At 43.5% G+C, this 12,581-nt stretch overlaps 1 protein-coding gene across 2 annotated transcripts in view; it reads left to right on the top strand.

The window, feature by feature from the left end:
• Positions 1-12,581, top strand: part of CCDC102B (coiled-coil domain containing 102B) — an 810,362-nt gene that overhangs the window by 665,336 nt on the left and 132,445 nt on the right. The window lies entirely within an intron of this gene.

Genomic DNA, 12,581 nt, shown 5'->3' with positions numbered 1-12,581 from the left:
CTTTTACAGTTCTATGCAGATGTTCAATGTTCTGTTTCTTTTTTCACACCCCCTGTTATCTGTAAACCGGCATGATGTGATTGTATCATGAATGCCGGTATAGAAAAAACTGTAAATAAATAAATAAATAAATAAATAAATAAATAAATAATGTAGAGTTTTGCTAACTCGGTAGCAGAGGGTAATCCTGGTAATGCTGTTTAAAATTGTGTTTTACTGTAAGGAGTGACCGTGTTGAAATAAAAGAACTTTAAGCTATACAATTTTGACCAAGTTAAGTTTTGTGTGCGCTTCTGGTGCTTACAATTAGTTGTACAAAGTGCATTGGTGCTCCAGTGTATTATTGGAAATGCTACAAAGTGTGCCATTTTAGAAAAATGGTCGACCGTAACCCATATGGTGTTATTGCTGCAGGATGATGGCAGGTCCACTACAAAATCGGTAGCGATATGGGTCCATGGTTCATCCATTGATGGTAGAGCCTGTACTAAACCCCAAGATCATCTGGGTGGTGGCTTTTGCTTGGCACAGACAGCGCAGGAACCCACGTACGCTTGCACATCCTTCTTCATGGTTGGCCACAAATAATATCTTTGCAACATTGCTAAGGTACTACTCTGTCAAGGATGGCCTGCCAGATGGGAATCGTGTGCCCATTTCAACAGTCTTTTTTTAAACCTCTGGCCACCACTGTCTTCCCAGCAGGTACAGTGTGGTTGGTTGCGAGGACCACTCTAGCGGGATCGATGATATGATGGGGTTCATCTGGCATGTCCTGTGGTGAGAAGGAGCGTGATAGGGCATCACCCTGGGTGTTCTTCTCTCCAGGATGGGATTTCAGAAGGAAATTGAACCTGTTGAAAAACAGAGACTATCTTGCTTGACGGTGGTTGAGTCGTTGAGCATTTCAAAGGTACTCTAGATTCTTGTGATCAGTGTATACTACTATTTGGTGTTATGCGCCTTCTAGCCAGGGATGCCACTCTTCAAAAGCCAGTTTGATCGTGAGAAGCTCCTTGTCTCCTATCCCATAGTTTCTCTCAGCAGACGAGAAGCACCTAGAAAAGAAGGAGCAAGGATGGAGCACATTGGATTCACTGTACTGACTAAGAACCGCCCCCACACCAACGTCGGATGCGTCAACCTCCACGATGAAAGGACGGTGTGGGTCAGGGTGGTGGAGACACAGCTTCTTTTGAAAAGCCTCTTTGAGTGTCATGAAGGCTGAGATTGCTTCAGGAGACCAATTGGCAAGATTGGCTCCCTTCTTGGTCATAGCAGTTAAAGGGACTGTCAATGATGAGTAGTTTTTAATGAAGGATCAGTAGTAATTAGTAAATCCCAAGAAGCGACACAATACTTTCAGGCCCGTGGGTTGAGGCCAGTCCCAGATACTCTCAAGTTTCTTGGGGTCCATTTGAAAATCGTTCTTTGAAACAATATATCCCAGGAAGGGTACAGCTTCTTTGTGAAATTTGCACTTCTCAAGCTTTGTGTAAAGGTGGTAATCACGCAGGCATCTTAGGACTTTCTTAACATCCTCCTGATGACTTTGCAGATCCTGAGAAAAGATCAATATATCATCAAGATATACTACTACGTATTGATACAGTAAGTCCCGTAAGATGTCGATCATCATGTTTTGAAAGACTGCAGGTGTGTTACTTAAACCGAAGGGCATGACGAGTTATTCAAAGTGTCCATCACGGGTGTTAAAAGCAGTCTTCCATTTGTCTCCTTCTCGAATACGCACCAAGTTGTAAGCTCCTTTTAGGTCCAATTTGGAGAATATTTTGGCCCCTTGGAGTCTATCAAACAGTTCAGATATTAAGGGCAGGGGGTACCTGTCCTTGATGGTAATCTCATTCAGACCCCTGTAGTCAATGCAGGGGCATAATGTGCCATCTTTTTTCCCTACAAATAAGAAGCCTGCACCAGTAGGGGATTTGGAAGGTCTGATAAATCCCTTTTGTAGATTTTCTTGTATGTAGGTAGACATAGCTTTGGTCTCAGCTACAGAAAGTGGGTAGAAGCTTTCTTTGGGAGGTTCAGAATTTGGCTTCAGATTTATGGCACAATTGAACTCTCTGTGTGGCGGAAGAACATCAGTGGCTTGCTTAGAGAAAACATCCTGAAAGGAGGCAAACTCTGGAGGTAAGCCAGGTAATGATGGAGTGGTAGGCATGCAGATGAGCGGTGAAACTTCAGCAAGACACTGACCATGACAGTCTGGTCCCCACCGGGACAGTTCCAAGGTAGCCCAATTAAATTGTGGCATATGGTCTTGAAGCCACGGCAGACCCAACACCACTGGATGCACGGATTTTTCCAACACTAGAAAGGAAATTGATTCTGAGTGTAGAGCTCCAGTGGGCAGGCCAACAGCCTGGGTGGTCAATGAAACTTCTCCTGGAAGTAGTTCTCCATGGATGGATGACAATAGCAGAGGCTTAGCTATTGGTGTGGTAGGAATCCTCAGATGTTCGACCAAGTGCTTCAGAATAAAATTACCTCTGGCACCGGAGTCAATGAGAGCGAGAGTCTGAAATTCGAGACCTCCACAAAGCAGAGATACAGGTAAAGATAATGGAGGAGTAGGAGAGGTGAGGCCCAGGAGAAGTCCTCCTGCAGATCCTAGGCCCGTCAGTTTCCCGGACAAATGGGACAGGTTTGGACTGCATGACCTGATTGGCCACAGTACATGCACAACCCCATGTGCTTGCTATAACGTCTCTCCTTAGAGGTCAAGTGGCTTCAGCCTAGTTGCATAGGCTCCTCCTCCTCTATGGGTGTGGACGGTAAGCTGGAAGTAATAGGCACAAGTTTAGTATGGTTAGCCCCCACTGTAGACTTTCGTGGACTCTTAGCCTCTTGAGTACGATCACGGATACGGCAGTCAATTCTCCCTGCTAATTCCATCAGGGACTCAAGGGAATCAGGCAAATCACGAGCCACTAATTTGTCCTTTATGCGAGAGTTGAGACCTTCCATGAATATGGCACATAGGCATCCAGTGTCCCAATGCAGTTTGATGCTAAAGTCTTAAATGCAATAGCAAAGTCTATAAGTGGCTTCTTATCTTGCTGAAGGTTCAGTAAGGCGGATCGAGTAATGGTCTGGTGAGCCGGGTCATCAAACACAGACTTAAAAAGTTATAGAAATCCTGGTAGGTCATTCAGGATAGGATCTTCATGTTCCCATAGTGGTGAAGCCCAGGCCAGGGCTGGTCCTTCAAGGAATGACAGGATGTAGGTGGTCTTTGAAGCCTCAGTGGGAAAGAGGGTAGGCTGTAATGAAAAATGCATGCTGCATTGATTGATGAACCCTCTGCACATCTTGGCTTCACCCGTGTAGCTGGTAGCTGTAGATAATGGTACAGTGGTCTTAAGGGTTACCACTGGCGACAGCAATTTCTTCACAGGAGGAGCTGAAGAGTTCCATTGAGCATGTAACTGATTGAAGGCAGTAGCTAGGTTCTCAAAAAACTTTTGTTGTTCTGTAATCTGCTGGGCTAGGCCAGGGATGGCCTGCAGGGCTGCGAGCTGAGCCGAGTCCATGGAGTTAGCAATCTGTTGTGTTTGAGGCATTGTGGACCTTTGGTCGCAATGGAGATGACTCCGCCCATGGAGAAGAGCCCAGTGGGGAACCACTGTGATAGGCTGACACAGGTAGCAGACACAGAATGGTTAGAGTCTTTATTGTACTGCTGTAAATAGATGGTGATGCAGGAAGGCAAGGTACTGATCAACGAAGTGCCAATATGCTCAACAGGCTCAGAAGTATTGTCTCACCCAGATGTTCACGATAGGCAGGAGCCCGCGGTGAGGGTAACGCCGTGGCTGATGGGTGGAGTTGGAGTGCAGGATTGTAGAGGTACTCACAGAGTGAAGGTGTCTTCCTGATGGTAGAATGGTGGGACCGAAGGTCAGTGGTGCAGGATATGAAGTAGATAGGCCCTTGAGGAGCGAGTACACAAAGGTCCAATATCCTGAAATGAATAGAGAGAAAAGACCCCTGAGGAGCAGTTGTCTTTGGTTAGTGAGGACCCTGAAGGAAGTTGGAAGCGAGAGACCCCCGAGGAGCGGGTGTCTAGAGCTTCTGCTGGAGCGAGGCCCTTAGCATGAAATAGCGTCTAAGCGAACAGCTTAGAGCAGGCTGAGTAGCGAAGCAAAGTCTTTGCTAACTCAAATTGGTAGTGGAAGTGGAGGCTACTTATACCCGGATGTACTGATGTCATGCGGTAAGGGCCGCCTCCGAGGTTCCCGCCATGAAGTGTATTAGAGCGTCTGAGATGTGTGCGCTTGTGCCCTAGGAGGCCACAGGGGTGAGCATGGTGGATGGGGATGCCCATGCTGGTCTGGGAACCCCGAGGCCCTCGGCACTTGGCACTGGAGACAGCCATCTTACCCAAAGAGAGAGAAAGGGGAGAAAAAGAGGTAAGGCAGAAAGGTTACAGCCGTCTGCAACCGACAGAAGCAACAGTGTAGTATGCTTTAAGATGTATAGGGAGATCTCCTCCTCATGAAGGGTTCCCACAAAGAGGCGGTAGGCCACTCAGTGGCCTACCGCCTCTTCGTGGGAACCTCCCCAGTAATGCATCTGGGGAGGTGCTCTCCCTGGATTGATGCGATGTTGAGGGGACCTCCGGAGGTTGAAGAGGGATCTGGAGTAGTGTGATGATATCATCCAGAATGAAGCTGCCACTCGCCCCAGTATCCATGAGCACAGTTGTGGCAAAGGAGTATGCTTCCATAGAGAAGGACACAGGGAGTAACAATTGTGGGTCAGTAATAATAGCGCCCAAGCTCAGGACCCCTGCTGGGCTCAGGCTCTACAGTTTCCCGGACGTACGGGGCAAGATTACAGGAGATGTCTGGAACCACCGCAGTAATTGACTTCAGTGCCGTGAAAAATAGTGGAAACTATTCTCAAGATCAAAATTGTAGAGCATATAGAAAGACATGATTTAATGGGACACAGTCAACATGGATTTACCCAAGGGAAGTCTTGCCTAACAAATCTGCTTCATTTTTTTGAAGGGGTTAATAAACATGTGGATAAAGGTGAATCGGTAGATGTAGTGTATTTGGATTTTCAGAAGGCGTTTGACAAAGTCCCTCATGAGAGGCTTTTACGAAAACTAAAAAGTCATGGGATAGGAGGTGATGTCCTTTCGTGGATTACAAACTGGTTAAAAGACAGGAAACAGACAGTAGGAATAAATGGTCAATTTTCTCAGTGGAAAAGGGTAAACAGTGGAGTGCCTCAGGGTTCTGTACTTGGACTGGTGCTTTTCAATATATATATAAATGATCTGGAAAGGAATACAACGAGTGAGGTTATCAAATTTGCGGATGATACAAAATTATTCAGAGTAGTTAAATCACAAGCAGACTGTGATACATTACAGGAGGACCTTGCAAGACTGGAAGATTGGGCATCCAAATGGCAGATGAAATTTAATGTGGACAAGTGCAAGGTGTTGCATATAGGGAAAAATAACCCTTGCTGTAATTACACGATGTTAGGTTCCATATTAGGAGCTACCACCCAGGAAAAAGATTTAGGCATCATAGTGGATAATACTTTGAAATCATCGTCTCAGTGTGCTGCAGCAGTCAAAAAGCAAACAGAATGTTAGGAATTATTAGGAAGGGAATGGTTAATAAAATGGAAAATGTCATAATGCCTCTGTATCGCTCCATGGTGAGACCATACCTTGAATATTGTTTACACTTCTGGTTGCCGCATCTTAAAAAAGATATAGTTGTGATGGAGAAGGTACAGAGAAGGGCAACCAAAATGATAAAGGGGATGGAACAGCTCCCCTATGAGGAAAGGCTGAAGAGGTTAGAGCTGTTCAGCTTGGAGAAGAGACGGCTAAGGGGGGAAATAATAGAGGTCTTTAAAATCATGAGAAGCTTTGAACGAATAGATGTGAATTATTTATTTACACTTTCAGGTAATAGAAGGACTAGGGGGCACTCCATGAAGTTAGCCAGTAGCACATTTAAGAGTAATTGGAAAAAATTCTTTTTCACTCAATGCACAATTAAGCTCTGGAATTTGTTGCCAGAGGATGTGGTTAGTGCAGTTAGTATAGCTGGGTTTAAAAAAGATTTGGATAAGTTCTTGGAGGAGAAGTCCATTAACTGCTATTAATGAAGTTGACTTAAGGAATGGCCTCTGCTATTACTGGCATCAGTACCATGGGATCTTCTTGGTGTTTGGGTACTTGCCAGGTTCTTGAGGCCTGGTTTGGCCTCTTTTGGAAACAGGATGCTGGGTTTGATGGACTCTTGATCTGACCCAGCATGGTAGTTTCTTATGTTCTTAATTTAAAGATTATATCCCACTTTTTTCTAATTGGCCAAGCTGAAATGTACCCAATCTAAGCTCTGATCTTCTGAAGAGGATAGTAAAGTAGAATATGTTAGTATGGAATGAGGGTAAACTAACATGCACAGATGAGAAGATTGCCTCTGAGAGTGTTTATTAGAAAAACAACCATATTTGCTCATGCATAATATGATAGATGTATGGAGAGCACTATCTACAGAATAAGCCAGATACAAAATATTTAAGTTATTAGGCTAATGATATTTATAAAGGTTCACATAACAAGTTATGCAGGTAAAATTATAGCAATTTATACTTACCCAATTAGACAAAGAAATCCACTTAATATACATCAGAGATGCATGCAAAGGGGCATGAAAAGGGGGATAGTCCTTTTGTGTGGCCCTTCAGCATTGATTCACTGGTGGTAGCCCATCAAGGGGCTGCACCCTTTTATTGTGGACAGCCCAATTGGCATCACTTTGGGAGGGTGGGGTTTCAGATGTAGGGAGTCAGCAGCAGTGATGGAAAGAGTGCAATGGAAAACAATGGAAAGCAGTCAAGGCAGTTAAGGAAATTTCCTGGTTCTTTCAGATAAAGTTCAAGTGTATAGAGAAGGCCTCTTCAAGTCCTCATCAACTCCTTTATCAGGGGCAGCCTGATCAATGTTATCCAAAGAAGGCAGGAGCTCAGAAGTGGGAAGACACAGCAATGTTGGAAAGAATACAATGCAGTAATGGAAATCAGTCGCGATGGGTAAAGAAAGTTCCAGCTCTTTTAGATATAATACAAGTGTGCAAAGGGCAGAAAATTCTCCTCAAGTTCTCATCAACTCCTTTATCAGAAGCAGCTTGATTAATGTCACCCTTCAGAGACAGTTTTAGACATATGGATTCAACAGCAGAGGGAAAAGTAGAATGCTGCAATGGAAAGCAGCCAAGGTGGGTCATGAAAAATGTCAATTCATTCAGTTAAAGCGCAAGTGTGCAGAGAATGTTTTGGTGAGATTCCGTTTGTTGTTTCTTAATTCACAGGAACTCTTCTGTTAACTGCTGTTATATACGTTTTACTTCTGAGACACCAGATAGAACACTTTTTGTTCAGTATGTAACAATATGGATCAAGGATCAATTTAGCTCATTTCATTTATGACCTTAGGATTGCAAAGCATTTTTTAGCCATTTTACAGAAGTTTAAAGTCAAATATTTAATCTGAGTGGATTGCTTTAATATATTTATTCTAGTTATCACAAAATTGCTTAAATATTGAAAAGTAGGACCTCAGATTTTGAGTTCTTTAACTATGAACTGCATGCTAGGCATGCCGTCTGTCTAAAATTAATAACATGCTAAAACATTTCTAAGATTCCCTATGAAATAAACATTTACCAAGCTGGTTAACATATATTTGAGAAATACAATTTGATGTGCTCCATAATCTTCAAGAAACGACTCATTGACTGTTGATGAACAGTTTGTCAGTTAACCGCCTGAGGTAAACTCACAATAAAATCTGTTTTATTATTAATGGAATGGAAATTGACAGAAGTAATAACCTGTTTCATAAAACTTATTCAGAGTCTATGAATATGATCAGTAGATTATGGCAGCAATAGATTAAGAGGAATAAGACACATAGTTCCTCAAGCTGAACTAAAGAATTGAAAAAATAGAAGTTAACTTTACTATCCCTAATTCATCTTTCTACAATCAGGATGCAAAATTATTATAGCAAGCTCATTTTATCTATTTCAGTAACAATAAAATAAAGCATACCATTACTGGGGAGGTTATAGCTCATTTGCATACTTCCCCCAGCTGTCTCAGATATGGACATCTGAGGATGCTGCAAAACACAGGGACTTCAACTTCAGTAACCTTACAATCCTCTGACCAGCAGACTGGGCACTTGGAGGATGGTGTGGAGGGGAAGTAGTGTAGAATGTAACTTAATGAAGCACATAAACAAAAGCAATAACAAACCTATCCCAAAATCACTAACACAACTATATACATATACATATGATGATGTTACCCAGGTTGAGAGTCCATCAAGTTAGGTTGAGAGAACATTGTACAAATCTTATCTTTGTGTGTTTCCTCACTTCAATGGTCATCAAATCTTCACAAGAGTGTACTGTTCTGTTCGTACATCTCACTCTGAATGTCAAAGGTGTCACTAACCCCTACAGTACTGTTCTGAATTTGTTAGGATTTGCTAAGGAGTTAGTAATCCTGTTGTGAGAAGCTCTGTGTAGAGCTGGGAGTTAGCAATCTTGTTGAGAATCTGTGTTGCGGGCTCCTGAAAGGGGAGGAGTTTGCAATCTGTAATGAATCTGTTATGATTGACTCCAAAGAAGGAGGAGTTAGTAGTCATAGATATAGTTGTGGGTGGATCCCTGGGCCAGTGGCAGATGACCACGCCCTCGGGAGGATATCCCAAGAAGGACCACCGGCTAGGTTTGAGTATGGAGACAGACACACATTAGTTCTTTTATTAAACAGGTGATAAAGCCACCAGAAGTGGCGGTAGTGAGCTGATATGCCCGGCAGGGCTGTAGTCCCTCAGGTACTGGAACAGCGATCCAGGATGGCTGAGCTGTTGAGAAACTGTAGAACATAAGTAGGCAGAGTAGATAGGGTTCATGAACAGAACTAAATGACAAAACTCACATAAGGTCTCAAGGAAACTCAGGAGCTGGAACGGTATAGGCCCTTGAAAAGTGAGTACCTGGTTCCAGGGTAAGCTCTGAGAGAGCGATGGTAACTCACAGTTGTTTGTAGTAGCGATATCTTCCAGGCAGTAGAGAATCTTCAGAGTCTGCAGGAACATGGCCCCTCGAGGAGCAAGTACCAGTTCCTATCTGTAATCTGAAAGGTAGAGAGAGTGCGAGGCCCCCGAGAAGCGGGTACCTCTGGTAAGTCCGTGGAGGCAGAGTAGCTTGGAGGAATTGTAGATGGATCCGTATCCGTATCATCTCCACTCCTTGCTAACTCAATCTGATAGTGAAAATAGAGACCTTTAAATATTGGAAGTGGATGACGTCATCTCAGGGAAATGCCTCTGAGGTTCGCGCCCTTGCTGGTACTTCAGTCAGAGTGCGCGCGTGCCCTAGGTCATCAGGCAAACATGGCGGATCTGCAACATCAAGCTGGTCCGGGGATACCGAAGGGAGACGGCATGGAGACGCCGCGGCAGCCAGCCATCCATCAGACCCGGAGGGAGTCGCCACAGAGGTAAAGAGGGCGGAGTGGGGGCATCGAGCAGCGACGGATGCAACAAGTGCTACCTAAAACTCACCTCGAGTTACTAGGTGGGCCTCATACAGAGGTATAAATACCTAACTACTATAAGAGCCTTATAGTTAGTGTCTCTCTCTCTCTCTCTCTCTCTCTCTCTCAAAATGCCAATGAAAAAGGTATAGTTTATTTATTTAAAAACTTTTCTATACCGTTGCTAAGTTAAATACCATCGCAATGGTTTACATGTAGGCACATATTCAATGAGGGTAAAAGCGTATTATAGTTCATTCTAACAGGTGCCGTTAAAGGTTCGGTTACGATATATCATTAGACATAGACATTTAGCGAAGTAGTTCATGACCAGTTGTACCAAGGTACTTACACGGGTAGTTTTATCACACATAGTATTATAGTTATGTTTGTTGTGGTGTAGAGTTCATAGACTAATCTATTGTAAAGTTCTACGTACTGTGTGTCTGTGCCTTTCTGTCTTTTCCTGAATAATTTCTCTCTATTCTTTCATCTCTTTGTAAAATGCTTGTTTAAAAAGCCATGTTTTTAAACTTTTCTTGAATGTCTTTAGATCACTTTGTAGTCTGATCTCTGGAGGCATTGTGTTCCAGATTATGGGTCCTGCTAGTGATATGGCTCTCTCCCTCACTTGGGCCATTCTTGCTGTTTTAACTGAAGGGATGGTTAGGAGTGCTTTATTTGCTGATCGGAGGTTCCTGTGTGGAGTGTGTACCCGTAATGCTGTGTTTAGCCAATCTGATTTCTCATCATAAATTAGTTTGTGAATGATAGGGTTTTGTATTTAATTCTGTATTCAATTGGTAGCCAATGTTATAGTTATTTCCAGCCTCTGACCCCACCCCTTTAGTAAAGTCCCAGGGCTTTATGCACGTCACTGGGCCTTTTGAAAATAGGCCCGGTGCGCACAACCCTTTGAAAATCTGGCCCTATATGAATAAAATATATGGCTCAACCGAATAACGGTATATAAAACTCATCAAATAAATAAATAAATAAATAAATAACAATTGTATTGCGAAATCTTAAACATTCTGTGCCAAGAGGACAGCATATAAAGACATGACTTGATACTCCTTAATATGATATCACTAACAATACTTACCTGGCTAATTTGATGATTCATTTAGGACCTTCATTAGAAAACTGCCTCAATATATGCCATCTCAGAATCACATACATGTTTTCTTCTATGAATCAATTCAGAAGACATCAGATTAGAATGCTGAATTTACTCAAAACTATATATTCATTCCTATCTCATTATTACATCAATATTACAAAGTGAATCTTGAGTTCTTCTTTAGACTCTACCTCGATACTTCTTTTCCCTTTTCTTAGCCCTGTCACTCTTTCTTCCTTTTCTGAAATCACAGAGGAGAAACTGCACATTCTTTCTCCTTATCCAATCTTACTACTTGTTCTTCTGACCTCATTCTGACCCAGCTTTTCAGTTCAATCTCCCTAGCAGTCATCCCCTCCATCTGTCATATTTTCAGTCTATCACTTTGCATTATAACTATTTCCACTGCCTTCAAACAGTGCGGTGCCTTCACTTGATCTTCCTGCAATGCTATCTCCTTTCCCTCCTCTTTATTCATACAGTAAACTCATAAGTGCTATTCACATCACTGTCTTGACTTTCTTTCCACTACAATTTGGCTTACATCCTCTACATTTCACAAAGACAGCCCTTGTCAAAGCCTTTAATGAATTATTTAAATCCAAGTCCAGGAAACTTTATTCAATCTTCATCCTCCTTGACCTATCCACTATTGTTGCGCCGGAGGTGGACCCATGGACCAAGGTGGGATTGACGCAACCAGTAAGGAACAAACTACAGGTCCCCACTGTCGGCAGGTGGAGTGGGCTGAGAGGCAGAGGCCACTGGAGCTTCACCTATACCAGCCCTCATTCCTCGTGGATTGAGCCTTTGGGTGCTGGGGCCAGCAGGACTTAGGTGGGCCTCTGAGTAATTGCAGGAAAAGTTGGTTCAGCCCAGAGACAGCAGGCGAGAAATGGTATAGTCCTACTCCGGACTGGATAATGTTCTGGAAACTCGGGCACCAATGGAACGAAGACAGACAGAGGGCGCTTGAGCAAAGGTAGGCCGAAACCTGATGAATCCACATCCAGGGTGTAGGCAGAAGAGGCGTCCAATGGAAGGCTTGAGTCAGGGCTGGCAGCGAGGCTGAGGTCTGATCATGGAGATAGTCAAGAGCGAAGTCAAGCAAAGCTGAGGTCTGATCACGGTGATAGTCAATAGCGTAGTCAGATATAGCAAGGGTCAGGGTCTGGAGATAAGCAATATGTAGTCAGACAAGCGGAGGTCTAGGTCTGGAGATAGGCTGTAGCATAGTCAAGTGAAGCAGAGATCTGGTTCTGGAGATAGGCTGAAGTGTAGGCAGGTGAAGCAGAGGTCTGGGGCTGGAGATAGGCTATAGCGTAGTCAAGCGAAGCAAAGTCAAAGTCCGTGTAGTCAATCCAAAGCATAGGCATAGGCTGAGCAGGAATAAGGAAACAGGAAACAGGAACAACAGCAAGGAAGAGATGAATCTCTTAGTAGCAACAAGTACTCGACCAGCGAGAAGACCTATTGCAAAGGCAACGCTAGGGAGCGGAGCCTGAGCTTAAATACTTGAATAGTCTACCCGCAAACACTTTGAAGCCTCTACAAATGTTGCAAAATGCCACTGCAAGGATTCTAACTAAATCTAACAAAAGGGACCACATTACTCCCATCTTAAAGAACCTTCACTGGCTCCCTATTAAATATAGAATCCTCTATAAAACCACATCAATAATCCACAAAGTCATCAATAACTCCACTCCAATTGACCTCACCATCCCTTTACAGCTTCACATCACCTCCCGTCCGACGAGATTAGCCCAGAGAGGCATACTAAGGGCCCATCCGCTCAAAACATCACTAAGTAGAAGAGCTCTTTCCACCGCTGGCCCTAAACTTT

The sequence above is a fragment of the Rhinatrema bivittatum genome, chromosome 2, assembly GCF_901001135.1.
Source record: "Rhinatrema bivittatum chromosome 2, aRhiBiv1.1, whole genome shotgun sequence".
Lineage (NCBI taxonomy): Eukaryota > Metazoa > Chordata > Amphibia > Gymnophiona > Rhinatrematidae > Rhinatrema > Rhinatrema bivittatum.
This window is presented reverse-complemented; position numbering and strand designations above follow the sequence as displayed.